A 14,508-nucleotide genomic window follows, 5' to 3' on the forward strand; every position below is an offset into this window, starting at 1 on the left:
GGCACTCACTGTAGCTCGGGGAAAAGAGTGAGACTCTGTCTCAAAAAAAAAAAAAAAAAGACTGCTGAGTACCACAGGTGAAGGGAAAAATCTTAAAATCAGCCGGAAAAAGAAAAGACACATAACCTTTAAAGGAGCAAAAATAAGATTGACAATTGACTTCTCGGCAGAAATAATGGAAGCCGAAAACGAGGTTGCAAGGTTTCGACATCGTCACGTAAGCGGTAAAAGGAATCATTTGACAAGGACACGTGTTGTAATTGCTGGGGCAACCATTTAAAACGTACAAAAATAATGAATAACAAGTTGATAGAACAATTTTTGAAAATTTTAAACACCTTTTATTAATCCAATAGAGGGCAAGAAAGGAGGGAAGAATAGGAAAAGTTGGGCCAAGTGGAAAATAAAGTTGATGTTGTTGGGAAAAGCCCGGCTCAACCACTATGAGCGAAACACTCCAAGCAAAACAGTACTACTGTCAGACCAGATTCTTTCCAAAAAATCATATTCTGTCGGCAAGAGACCCTTTACTTACAAAGACACAGAGAGTTTGAAAATAAAAGGATGAAATTTTTCGGTTCTCTTGTTCTATCAGCTACTGAGAAGGAAAGATATATATTAAATATGCTCTTCTAAAGTGCACGCGGAACATTTGCTAAAATTTGCCTCGTGCCGGTCGTAAAGCAGCTTCGACAAATGCTCCACTTAGATGAAGGTCGTAGGCATGTGTTCTCCAACCACAACAGAATCGGGCTGTACGCCAATACCCCCCACAAAAGTCACCTACGAGATCCCCCCACTGCCAGTACGTTAAGCAATACAGTTCTGAATATCGCAGGGGTCAGAGAAAAACAATCACATCAGAAGTATTTTGAACTGAACGATAACGAAGAAACGTCAAAACTGTGGGAAAATCCTGTGGAACGCGGCTGCTGCCGGACTCCCGCGGAGACGCGCAGCGCTAAAAGCCCAGGATGGAGGGTCCGCTGGCCCCCTAAGGCAGCTCCCAGGAGTTTTCAAGGACGCTCTCAAACGGACCACAGACTTTGAACACGACCCATCATTCCTGGGTTAATGGACCCATGTCCCCAGGAAGCAGTGGCCGGCGGGCCGGGAAGTCGCAAAGCTTTGCCTCGGGAAGGACCCAGAGTTCCGCTATCGTGAATCTGCTAAGCCAGTGAGCACGCGAGTTCTGCTTTTCAGTTTGCAAACGGGGCTGCCGTGCGTTCTTTCATCCTCAGGGGAGGGTTTGGGTCTGTTCAGTCTACCCGGACTTTCATTTCAGCGGCGTTTCGGGAAGGAGAGATGATAACAGATAAATCACACAAACACGACCCCCAACACAAACCAAGCACAGAAGGGCAAACGCTCTGTAATTCTACCCACATGACTTCTAAAACGAGCGCGAATTAGCGGAACGAGCACACTTTTTAGCAATATAGAGCTAAATTTAAAAAACAGCTAAGAGTGGAAAGAAATTGGGGATGAGGAGCGAAAACTGCCGATTTTATAAAATATCTCGAGCATGTTTGACTCTGCTACCCTGTGCTCATATGTAACCTGAAAAGAAGTATTTTTAGGGTCATCACCAAATGGCTAAGATAAAAGAAATAAATAAAAGTCAAGACCGGAATCTAGGAACCACAAAAGCTGGATCCTTCAAAGCCGCAGCCTCCGTGAGCTAAGGCTGGGCAGAGACGGCGGGGCCGGTCGGAGCGAGGCTGAGCCCCCCGCAAGTGCTCCTGAGAATCTGAGGCCACAGACCTGTCCTCCTGCAGTCTGGGTTTCAAATTTACCAGACCTGCGTGATCAGCGCAGTTTTCAGGTGTCGGCACCCACAGCACCCAGCGAGAGCACACAGACATCCTCCCGAGAGAGACGTCCTCCCACCAGGTCCCCAAGGGTCACGGAGCCGGAGGCCGGTCAGATGTGGGCGCACAGTGAAGTACTACCGAGCATGGGGAAGCAACCCACAGTGAGCGACAGTCACAAAAAGAAAAGAAAGAAAAGAAAAGAAAAAGCGGAATTAGATCCTCAAGGACTTCAGATAACAGAACTGTCAGGTACAGATTATAAAATGAATATGTTTAAATGTTTATAAAAATAAGCAGGAGTGAAAAATGATGAGGTAAGATATAGAAGACGACCATGCAGAACTTTTAGAAATAAAAATGTAATTACATCAATTTTAAAACTCAGCAGACATGTTAACCAGCAAATTAAATAGAACTGAGCTGAACATAGAATTAACCAACTGGAAAATGTGTCAGAAAAAACATTATCCAAGATGGTCCCAGAGAGACAAAATGATGACCATGTAGCAAAGCGTCATGGAACAGGGAGGGATTTCTTGATTTGTCATGGCAGGGATTTTAAGAGCCCTCTCACTAACTGATGGACCAAGCAGGCATATAATTAATAGGAACACGGAAGCATGAGCAAGACAACAATCACGAACTAATGAACCCAAGTGGACTCTCGCTCTGAAGATGAGCGGGACACATTCTTCTCCAACACGTACGGAGCACGGCGATGTCTCACCACGCACGAGGCCACACAGCAACCCCCAGTGATTTTCAAAGACTCTGTATCGAATGGCTCATGTAATTTGAATACAATTAAATTAAAAAATTAATAAAAGATAACTAAAAACCCATGTTTAGAAATTTAAACAATAAACTTCTACGCAACTGATACACCAAAGAAAAAGGCATAATGGAAATATAAAAATACTTAGTAAGTGACAATGGAGACACTACTAGCAAAACACACGGGCTTCCATTTCCAGCCACAATGGGCGCGACAGGCCACACTTAACCTCTCACTGTGAATAACTAGCCAATGGGACAAAATACAGGAAACAACTGTTCTGGGACACTGGACACAGGACCGGGACCCCGAGAGAAGGGAGACGTGCCAGGCGAGCCCCGGGATCGCTCTACGCCTGCCTGGAGGCGACGGAGATCAGAGTTCGGGTAGGTGGAGGCAGCTGCAAGTTGTGAATCAGGGTTCTAGGAAGGAAGGAGCTGCTTAACAGACCCCCCGAACGGGCACAGGCTGCCCTCGAGTCTTTGCAGAGGCTGCCCAGGCTCGTAGCATCCAGACACAGAAATGCTGGGCTGTCGAAAGCTGAACAGCTCCCAGAGCTCGCCCGGAGTAAGGAGACACCGTGGCCCAGCCAGCGTCCTGACCCCTCCTGCCCAGATACGTAGTGAAGGCGCCAGAGAAGCCCTGCCGCACCTGTGGGACTAAATTATCCCCGCAGGGAGTCTGCTCTGGACCAACTCTAGAAAAGCTTAAAAACAGGCCTCGACTGAGCAAATGTCCTCAGGTAAGTCACCTGCCTGCCGGAAGGAAGGCCACCTGCTCTAAAGAAGGAAAATACCATTCGGACCCTCCACCACGCACAAATCAGGCCCAGCATCCAGTCGAAAATTACCAGGCACGCCACGCACCAGGAAATGGGATCCATGACGAGGAGAAAAGCTGGGCATTAGGGACATGAATTTCCTACAACCACGAAAGACGTTGATTCAATAGTTTAAAAACTCTGCCCACAAAAAGGCACCTTTTTAGAGGTGAGTTCTACCATACATTTAAAAAAAAAAGATGATTCCAATCCTACACAAACTTTTAAAGAGAATGCGGGAAAGAGGGAGACAAAGAGAAAGAACATAGAGTTGTCCCTCTGTATCTGTGGGGTTGGTTCCAGGCCCCCCAAGGACACCGAAATCCGCGAGAGCGTCAGTGCCTGCATAAACGGCGCAGCACCTGCGTGTAACCTACACGCACCCCCCACGCGCTTCCGATCATCTGCAGGTTACTTACGACACCTGAGACAACGAAAGCGTTACGTGAACAGCTCTAGGGAATAACGACACGGGAAAAGTCTGTGCGTGGTCAGTACCGACGCAGCCGTTGTGTTTTTTTTTAAAGCCATCATTTTTTTTTTTAATATGTTAGATCCGGCGGAACCCACAGATGCAGGACCCGCGGACACCGAGGGCTGAATGTGCTCCCAACTCATCCACTGAGGCCAACAGACTTTGGCATCCAATTAAACACGGAAAATTTGAGAAGTGAAGATTATAGGCCATTTCACTGATAAGCATAGATACAAAAGTCCAAAACGTGAGCAAATACAAACATAGCAAGAAAATACAGCAGCAAATCAAAAGGATAAGGCAGAAAGGCTCGTTCTAGGAATGCCGGCATGTTCAACATTAGGGTCCGTATTATTATAACTCACCACCTGTCAGAGTAAAAGAAATAAAAAGAGTTCCTCAGTAGATTCTGAAAAAGCCTTCAATCATGTTCAAGGCCCATTTATGATAAAACTCTGAGCAATATCAGAATAAAAGAAAACTTTTTTTACCCTCATAATAGCCAGCTACTAAAAACACAAGCAAGTGTCACACCTAATGGTGAAATAGTAGGAACATTTTCTTTAAATTCAGAAATAAGTCCCAGGGCTTGCTACACCTGCCTATTTAACCTTGTCGTGGAGGTTTTAGCCAGACCAGGAAGACAGGAAAAATAACAGGCAACACGACAGGGAAGGGAAAGGAAGAAGCCAGATCGTCACGACGTGCAGACTACTTGCTCGTCTGCACAGAAATCAAGAAGATCAATAGAAAAAGGATTTGAATTAGCGGGAAGGTTCAGAAAGGTTCCCAGAAAACCACATTGCTATGCCCCAGACACGAAGAATTAAAACATATTTTAAGGCATCGTTTAAAATAATAACCCAAACAATAGAGCACCTAAGAACACATATCATAAAATATACACTTAACTTTTATAAAGAAAGTTTGAATACTTTACCAAAAAGATTACAGAAAATATTTTTAAACGAGGAACTATAACCTGTTCCTGAAAAGAAATCTAAACATCTTAACAAGGTTGATTTTCACCCAAATTAATCCAAGAAGTCAATGTCGTTTCCAATGAAATCTCAAGTGCTTTGGTGAAACTTGAAAAGTCGCCTCTAAGAATGCATATGGAAGAGTAAGGTGCTAAGAATACCAAGAGCAAATCTGAAGAAACTTAAGAGGGCAGAGGGCAACGTGCCCGACTGACCTTGAGCCTGAACGTGAAGCCACGGCGTTCAGTGCGGCGGTGCCGGGGCAGGGGTGAGAACCACCAGGGCGACAGAAGGGCCCGGAAACAGACCTGCGCAAACACAGCCCTTTGGACGTCTGAGAAGGTGGCTGTACAGGCAGGAGGACAGGGAGGGCTGTAGAGCCGGTGGTGGCAGGAAAACTGGTGGCCACATGGAAAAATACATAATTAGATCCCCTTTTATATAAAAGTAAATTCTACGTGGATTGAAGACCGAAATGTGGACAAAAAAAGCTTTGCAAGAAAATTAAAAAGAGGGGTATCTTTGTGCTCTCCCTTAGAAAGGATTTCTTAACCCCGGGAAAGCACAAAAGGAGAGGTCTGGGTGTCAAAAGACACCACCGGAACGGCGGCGAGACCCACCGGCGGCGAAGGCGCCCGCGGCGCAGCAAAGGGTCCAGGGGCAGATGGATAAAGAACAGATGAAACAGAAAACCGCAGAGGAAAATGGGCCAAAAGTAGGAACAGGCAATTTCCGTGCAAAGATCCTCGGCACACCGTGATTAGGGGAGCGGTTTTAAACTGTCCCCATCGGATCGCGGCGTACAGAGAGCCTGATGGGGCAACAGGCTTCCGGACGGCCAGCGTGAGGAAGGGACCTGCTCAGCCGCTCGGAAGGCAAGGACCGCATTATCTGGCAAAGCGCAGACCGTGGGACCCAGTGACCGCGCAAGTCCAGACGCTGCACAGATCGCAAGGAGAAATACACAGAATGCAGCGTTATTGATGATTGCAAAAGGCACGGGGACCGGCCGGGGACCCACCCACCGGAGACTGGATGAATAATCGCGTTGCCGGCACAGTGGCGCTGCGCGGACATGGAAGGGGCGGAACTGGGGCCCTGCGCGTCCTCGTGGGGAGCCTGACAAACCTCCCTGGGGCAACGCAGCAGGAGGCAGACGACTGCACAGGGTGGGCACAGCCCGCGTGGAGTTTCAAGCTCAGGCATCACCACGTGCAGCTCGGGGGCGACAATGAGCACACACTCAGCCTGGCGGGGCCTGGAGGTCGGGTCTAAGGACTGGGCGCTGCCGAGACCTCTCGGGGGGCCGGCTGTGACAGCATGGAGGGGACCTGTCTTGCCTCTGTGCCCCATCTGTAAAGTGGGGTCGTGACAGACCCCACTCTCTTCCTTCCCAGGGCGTGTGGACCCGGAGACGTGTCGCCAGGTTGGTGCGCGCTCTACGGCACGTTGCCTCGGTGCTAACGCTGATGGTGGGCTCGTGGCTGTGTGCTGCGATTCCTCTACTCCTTCTTCTGGGTCCTAAGTATCACATGGCGCCACTCGGAAAAGATCTAACTGCTTTCCAGAGTGTCGCTGAGAAGGGAGCAAGAAAGGCGGCCCTGGGAGGGGACGGGTGGCCCCAGGGCGGCCAGAGCAGAGGCTGCAGACGGGGTCTGGAGCGGCCGGACCCTGAGAGGGGCGGCTGGGGTCCCCGCCTCAGACACGGCACACGCCCAAGGGGGAGGGTGAGCTCCCCATCCTCCAGGACAGGAGGGCAGGAAGCGAGAGAAGGGGCCAGAAAGCGTGAGCGTCCCTGGGGGTGGAGAGTCACCCTGCGGAGGGGCATGCAGGGGAGAGCCGGGCCAGGGCGGGGAGGGGTCACGCTGGGGACCACAGAGGTGCCTTCGGTGCCATCCACAAGACCCAGGTGCATCCGGGAGAAGTGGGGCAAAGGAGACGGTCAGTGGGGAGGGGAGGGAGAGAGGGGCCGGGCGGCAGCGGGCACCCCCGTGGCTGTGGTGGGCACCCCCGTGGCTGTGGTGGGCACCCCCGTGCGGACTCAGGAGAAGGAGCCTTTCACCCAGGGAAGACCTCGGGGTCGGTGCCCTGCTGGTCGCTGCGGTGGGACCAGCCCTGGAGGAGCCCTCTCCGGTTCCCTCGGGCTCCGAGCACGTCAGGTTTCTGCATCGGCAGGGGGCAGGGGGCAGGGGTGCGGGCAGGGAGGACAGGAAACGCCAAACCCCTGTGGAGACGTGGCTGGGGGCGGCGGCTGTGGCTAGGGTGGCTGGCAAAGCGTGCAGACACCTGAGACTGATGTCTGCAGCAAATGCGGCTGAGCGTCAGGAACCGCTGGCGTGGCGGCGACAGTGAGGGGCAGAAAGGCCGGCGCCCCCAGGGGAGGTCAGCGCGGCCAGAGCAGCGCCCTCACCTCTCAGGGCTCTGTCTGCCTCCAGCTAGACCAGCGTCCTGACGTGTGCACACGCCAGGGACAGCCCAGGGCAAAGAAAACCCAAAAGAGGTTTTTCTTAGTATCACAGCAGGTGTACCTAGCGCAGGTCCCAGCCGGCCCACACTCCTAGGCACCCGGAAGAGTAAGGAGGGACCCCTTGGGTCAGACAACTGCCAGGCACACTGGTCACTCCGAGACCCCCTGGAATGCAGGCAGAGCACACTAGGGAACCCCCATCGGCGATGCGCGTGCGAGCAGAGTCCGCCGGGACCTCACCCCAGGGCCATTGTGGGGGGCAGAGAAGGGGCTGGCACAGCAGCGGGAGGCCCTGGGGGCTCAGACTTGGGCACTCAAGGGGCACATTGAAAGGCTGGGGGAGAAGTGAGGCTAAAGCGGAATCCCTCCCCCCCGTCCCCACCACCTACCCCCAGGGAAACAGCTGAAGGGTTTTCTTCATGGAAATGGAAGCAAACATCTGGCAAGAGCAAAGCCTTCAGTGTGCTGAAGAGTGCGGGTCCCCCTCATTCTGGTATTGGGGGGCAGCTTGGCAGCCAGCTCCACCCCTTCCCTAAACCAAAGCCTGCAGTGGACACCCCACCATCCCCGGCACTGCGCTCCAGTCGGAACCCCACTCAGCCAGAGCAGCACAAACGCCCCTCCTCCAATGGTCTCCCAAATACACACAGACCCGCAAGGCCCTCGCAAAGATGAGACGAGCAAGAAGCTTCAAAGGGAAAGACCGGAGTAAGTCAGCAGGAAACAAGCCCCGCAGGGAAGAAAGACGAGTCACGGAACAGAAGCCAAAACACGCAAAACCTCCATTTACACAGCAGAGAGTTTCAAGAAGGTACTACATTTTCAAAACAAGAACAGGATGCTATGAAATAGGAATAGAGACAAGAAGATTTTAAAGATAAAGATATAAGAGCTGAAATAGAAAGTCAAAAAAAAAAAAAGCCCTAGAAAATGCAGTCAAAAAAAGGTCCAGAAAATAGAACATAAACAAGACAGGACGTTCAAGATAACCAGGCGAGGTGCTCACGCCTGTAGTCCCAGCTACTCAGGCGGAGGATTGCTTGAGCCCAGGAGTTCGAAACTAGCCTGGGCGACACGGTGAAACCCCGTCTCAAAAAAATATATACAAGGGCTCTCTGGAAAGTATGAAGCCATTGTTAATATAACGAGAACTGTGACGTGGCTGGATGCTCTCCGGACCGCCCTCGTACACACACAAGAGAAAAGGCAACTACACAGAAGACCAACCCAGGAATTCGAGGGGGAGAAAAGAAAGAAAAAATGAAGACAGGGAATTATGACCAGATAGGAGAAAAGACCTGTCTGCAGTTTAAAGGGCCCACTGAGCACAAATAAACGCAAAATCCCGCACTTGCACCCATCCGCATCGATGGTTAGAACACCACAGAAAAGAAAGGATCCTGGAAGCTTCCAGAAAGGAGAGATGAGTCGCTGACTTCTCATAAGCAAGTGGATGCAGAAGATGATGATGATGCAGCCTTCCGAGTTCCAAGGGAAGTGATTTACCAAACGGAAGTGCTGCCAGACAGACCGTCTGCCCAGCGTGAGGACAGAGCAGAGACGCTCTCACACATCCAAGGACTCATGCACCTTTGCAGGAAGTCACATGAGGACGTGCTCCAGCAAAACAAGACAGGAAAGCAAGAAACAAGTAGCTCTGGGGTCCAAGAACAGAGACTCGAGGCTCCAATCCAAGGGATGTGGCCGGGAAGTGGCAGGTTATGGATCAAGCAGCCCGGATAGGGCACACACAGGAGGCGGGCGGCTTTTGGTAGTGGGGATGCCGAAAGAGGGGAAAGGTAAGAACAAAAGAAACCTGGTCAATGTAAGAAGGATAACAGAGAGCTAGGGAAAATAAAACACCAACCAAGAGTGTCCTGCCAAAGTGCAGAGCCAACACAAAGGGTTTGAGGCCTTAAGGTTGCTCCTTTGGTGTGAGCCTGGCTGCCACGTTGCTGTCTGTCCTGAAGCTGCAGCCCTCCCAGGCACCAGGACGTGAGGCCACGGTGTGGCCCTGGCCCCAGGAGCAGGCAGAGAGTGGGGACCAGATGCCACCAAGCAGCTGAGAAAGCTCCTGCCCCAGCCCCACAGTAGCTCCTCGGAAGCCTGGTCCCCACAGACCCAAGGCCTTGAGCTTCAAAGGCCCAGTCCAGCCCTGCCCCTCATCACCCTGGCTTAGGCTGAGGACAGACGGGGACAGAAACAGGCCCACCTGAGGGCTCTGGGCAGGGGTCCTGACAGCCTCTAGGGCACTCCTGCGCACCACCAGCCTAGGCTGGGCTCAAGGGAGAGGGGCCTGCAGGAGAGTCAGGCGTTCCTGTCCCTAAAGCTGCACTCGGGGAGCCCCCTGAGAGACCCAGAGGGGAGGGGGCACCCTCATGGGGTCTTGGGAGCGTCAGATGAGGGGGTGCACAGGAAGTTACGTGCAGTCTCTCCCAATAAATGTTCACCGTCTTCCTTCTCACCCCCAAAACCTACAGTTGGGGAGGGAGTGACCACCTGAGGGGTGGGGACTCACAGCGGGCTTCGTGGTGGAGGCAGCATTTGGGGGGCCTAGAAACCTAATGTGGAGGTTGGGTGGAGAGTGCTCCAGAAAAGAGAGCCAGGCAGGGACAAAGACAGCGAGGGACAGAGAGACTCTGCCTGTGTGTGTGCATCTGCGTGCATGTGTGTGCCTGCATGCGAGTATGTGCACATGTGCGATCATGTGTGAGTGTGCATGTGACTATGTGCATGTGAGTGTGGGCATGCATGTGTGCCAGTGTGTGCATGTGAGTGTATGTGCCTGTGCGGAACTGTGTACACATTTGATTATGTGTGCGTGGGTGTATGCATGCATGTGCGTGTGCCTGTGCATGTGAGCATGTGCATGGGAGTGTGTGCATGTGTGTCCCTGTGTGTGTGTATGTGCATGTGAGTGTGCACGTGTGCATGTCTGTGTACCTGTGCATGGGAGAGCATGCACGTGTGTGCCGGTGTGTGAGCGTGTGCGCATGTGCATGTCTGTGTACATGTGCATGTGTGTACATGTGCATGTGTGTGTACCTGTGCATGTGTGTGCACATGTGCGTGTGTGTGTACTTGTGCATGTGAGCATGTGCATGGGAGTGTGTGCCTGTGTGTGCCTGTGTGCGAGCATGTGCACATGTGCACGTGAGTGTGCAAATGTGCATGTGTGTACCTTTGTATGTGAGTGTGCACATGTGTGCCTGTGTGTGAGCATGTGCGCATGTGCATGTGTGTGCATGTGTGTCCATGTGCATGTGCATGTCTGCGCACCTGTGTATGTGAGCACATGCATGGGAGTGTGTGCATGTGTGTGCCTGTGTGTGAGCGTGTGCGCATGTGCATGAGCGTGTACCTGTGCATGTGAGTGTGTATATGTGCATGTGTGTGTGGCAGGGTGGCTGCTGCAGCGCCCCAAAGGGCAACGTGGGGAACTGATGAGGAGTAAAAACAGAGCCCTGGGCAGGCAGGGTCCTGGCCTGCCTTCCTAGAATCTGGGCAGGGAGTCCTGAAATCTGAGGGGGGGCACACGGTGGGGAGATCCCCGCCGCCATCTGAACCCCCAGGCTCTGTGGGAGCCAGCGCCCAGACAGCAGGGCCTGGGATTAGGAGATTAACCCGGGTGAGGAGGCTTTAGAGAGCCGACGGCCCCTCCCACTCGGATTCTGCAGACCCAGCCTGAGTTCCACATCCCACATCCGGATCAATCTGAGGCCCAGCTAGGCCTGCGGGAGGTAGAGGCCTGCAGGAGGGGCTGGGGGAGGGCCCCACAGGGGTCAGGAGGCTCAGCCTCAGCTGGCCCTGACCTTGACCGAGTCCCCATCCACAGCACACGGGCCGGTCTCAGCCAGCCCTTCCCTGGGCCCGCGAGGCTCTGGGGGCTGAGGGCTCAGCCAGGCTGCGGTGGGATCCCGTGAGTTAAGCTGCATCAGGTGGGGCCCCTGCCCTGCCCAGGGGGGATGCCAAGGGACCTGGGTAAAGGCCTTGTGATGCCGAGCCCTCTTCCTGCAGGTGAGGACACGGGCCCCGGGCACCTGGGCCCCCTGGAGAGGTTTGGGCAGAGGGTGGTCCAGCCCCAGCAGAGTCCCCAGAGATGCTCCTGGGCATGGATGGGGGGAGGGAGGTGACACAGCCCTTTGGCCACCAGTGCAGGGGGTGATGAGTCCCGCTCTTTGGGCCTAAGAACACTAAATGCAGCGATGCCCTAGGGAGCCCGGGGCCTCCACAGGAGGGCAACCACCTGCCCATACTACCAGACGCTAGCTGCCAAGCCACCCAGGCCCATTGCTAGCCACCCCTGGCGTCTCCCAGCTCTCAGACAGACGTGCACTGTCTCAGCCCAGAAGGGCTTGGCTGGCCTGGGGTCAGGCCATCCTAAAGGTCAGCGTGTGGTTCTCGGTGCCAGTGGCCCCTCCGTGGACCCCGAGCCAGCGGTAGCAGGGATCATGGGAACAGTCCCCCACCTGCCCCACTGAGACCACCCCCCTACCTGGGCCTCCTCCTGAGCCTATGCAGCCCCCATCTCCACCCCCCCATGTCTGTCCTCCCACTCCCCTCCACCCTCCACAGAGCCCACAGCAGGACTGCCCAACTCTACTCCCAAGGACACGGCGGCCCTGGGTCAGCAGTGAGGACTGAGGGGCTCAGGCTGGGCAGCTGGCCAAGGTCTGGGGTGGACTCTCAGCTTTGAGCAGAGCTTCAGTCTCCACCTGCCTGGGGCTGGCCCAGCCAGGAGACCCCAGGTGGGCTGTCTGTGGGGCATTCCAGCAGAGGGGAGGAGGGAAGGGAGGCAGCCGGCAGGGGCAGCACCCAGTACAGGGGGAGGGGCTGGCACACAGCAGGTATCTGGCAGGTCCTGACCACAGCGGCCCTGCCTGGGAGCCTTGGGGTTGGGGGACCCTGACTTGGCACCTGACTGCAGCCTCCCTCGGCCCTGTGGGCCACACTGCAGGAGGACGTCCTGCCCTTCTGCAGACTGTCCGCAGCATGGGATGCAGTGGCTCATCCGGTCCCTGGCTTGAACCCAGCACCCTCCCCAGAACCCACACCCAGGTAGAGGCTGGCCTCCCCTCCGGCCCACCCTGGCCTCTCAGCCAGTAGCCTCACTGCACCAGAGGGGCCCGGGTGTTGACCCAGCCACCCCATCCCCAAGCAAGGAACCCACGTAAATAGATGGTGTGTGTACAGAGCCGGTGCGGACCTGAGACCTGGCCCTGGCCCTGGCAGCGTCCCTCACCCTAGCAGGCTTCACACCTGCCCCGCCCCCAAAACCCAACCGCCCCGGGAGCAACCAAAACCGCAAAAAGGCCCCCGCAAGGAAAACCCCAGCCCCTCTGGACCACAGAGCGACCGACCCTTCCAGCCCTCTGCTGCCTTCTCAGACAGAGGGGGCCGGGCACGAGTGCGCGCTGCGCCTGCGCAGGGGCGTGTGCTCTGCCAAGCGTCCCTGGGGTCGCGCCGGCACCAGCCCAGCGCACCTCCTCCTCTCCGCGAGATCCGATCCGCTTGCCCTAGCGGGCCTTTAATCCCAGCAATGTGGGCAGCCCCGGGAGGGGCGGCCGCTTGGGGAGGGGTCCTCTGGTCTCTGGGGAAAAGTCCCCATTCCTGGGGACGTGGGCGCGCATCGGGTCCGCGCTAGGGCGACGTCGCGCTCGCGCCCAGCAGGCCCCATGACTTGGCATTCCCTCCTCCCCTCCCCCTCCAGCCCTGCGGCCGGCAGTCCCCCCGCCCACCCAGCGCGCAGCGCCCCGCCGCCCGACCCTCCCTCCCAGCGGCGAAGCTGCCCCGGCCCCTTCCCGAGAGGGAGGCTGCGCCGCAGGGCGGGGGAGGGGCGGCCTGAAGTGGCCTGCGAGGGTCTTCGTGCGCGGCTCCTGCCTGTCATGCGAGCCGGGCGCGCGGCCAGCGGAGACTCCGCGGCCCCGCAGCCCCCTCCCCCGCGCCAGACCACACCTGTTACAGGGGCGCTGGCTGCATAGACGCGGGCCGCGTTCGCTGGCGGCCGCTCCCGGGCGGTGGGTCTTTCTAGAAGGGAGCTGGGGTCTCCTGGGGAGGAGCCGGGCATGGGGGTGGGGTGGGCAGCCACCGCGGTGCCCACGATGCGGGTGCCCAGGGCCTCGCGCCGCAGCCCGCCCCGCCCCGCCGCCCGCCCTCCTGTTTTGCTCGAGGCTCCTGCATCCGCCCTCCCCCATCCCGGGGACCAGAGCAGCTCCCCGCTCCCGACGGTCCCGCACGCGCTCCCCTCGGGGTCCGCTGCAGCCGCGCCCCTCCCCGGTCCCCCACCCGCGTTCTCACCCCTCTCTGCCTCCCTCCCCTCCCCCGCCGGTCCCAGCGCAGCGGGGTTCGCATCCTCTCCGGGTGGCTCCTCTCCAGGGGCGCGGTGGGGCGGGGAAGGGAGATGTCTCCAGATCCCTCCCGCGGTGCGCGCCCTCCCCCGGGCGACCCCCGCCACCCAAGCCGAGGGTCCCGCCGCCGCAGAGGCCGCAGCCAAGGGACCGTTCCCGCTGCGCATGAAGGGCGGACACCCCTGACTTTGCCCCTTTGTTCTCTGCGGGCACGGAGGAGGATGGGGGAAGGGAAGGGGCCTCGCGCCGCGGGCCACAGGGAGGCCGCGCCCGGGCCGGGCTCCCTGGGCCGGGGCGCGGTTGGAGCGGGCCAGGGGCCGCGTGCGGGCTCGGGTGCCGGCCCGGGGTGCCGGCCCGGGGTGCGGGGCGCGGGCGATCCGGCGGGCGGCAGCCTTACCTCTCCGGCGTCACCGGCGGCGGCCCCGCATAGGCACCCGCAGGGCACTGGTCCTGCAGCCCCAGTGCCGCGCTCGCCGGCTGCGCTAGGCGCTGTGACGGCGGCGCCGCGTGACGGGCTGAGCGCCCCCGGCCCGGCCCCCCCGCGCCCCTCCCGCCGCGCTGGTTGGCTGCGCGCGGCGCCCGAGCCTCAGCTGCCAGCTGGTTTGTCGCACGGGCAGAGGGACGGGCGTCGCGGCCGCGGCGGAGCTGGGGCTGGGGCCGGAGGGGGCTGGGGCCGGGCTGTGACGTCACCGCTGACACCGCGCGGCTCCGCGGGGAGGTGGGGGACACACTGGGGGCTCTGTCCCCTCCCCTGGCGCAGCCCCGGCGCGCCACCCCCTCCCCGACCTCTCCCGGGGGGGGGGGACCCGGCGCGCCCAGCTCCAAGCCCC

General features: G+C 57.0%; 1 protein-coding gene across 1 annotated transcript in view; it reads right to left on the bottom strand.

The window, feature by feature from the left end:
- KIF1A (kinesin family member 1A) overlaps positions 1-14,259 on the bottom strand; it is a 98,033-nt gene extending 83,774 nt beyond the window's left edge. Inside the window, exon 1 of the mRNA XM_012662424.1 lies at positions 14,076-14,259. The gene's annotated coding sequence lies outside the window, so the exon portion shown is untranslated. The remainder of the gene's footprint in view (positions 1-14,075) is intronic.
- Between the last annotated feature and the right edge of the window lie 249 nt (positions 14,260-14,508).

The sequence above is a fragment of the Propithecus coquereli genome, unplaced genomic scaffold (assembly GCF_000956105.1).
Source record: "Propithecus coquereli isolate 6110/MARCELLA unplaced genomic scaffold, Pcoq_1.0 Scaffold763, whole genome shotgun sequence".
In the NCBI taxonomy this organism is placed as follows: Eukaryota; Metazoa; Chordata; class Mammalia; order Primates; family Indriidae; genus Propithecus; species Propithecus coquereli.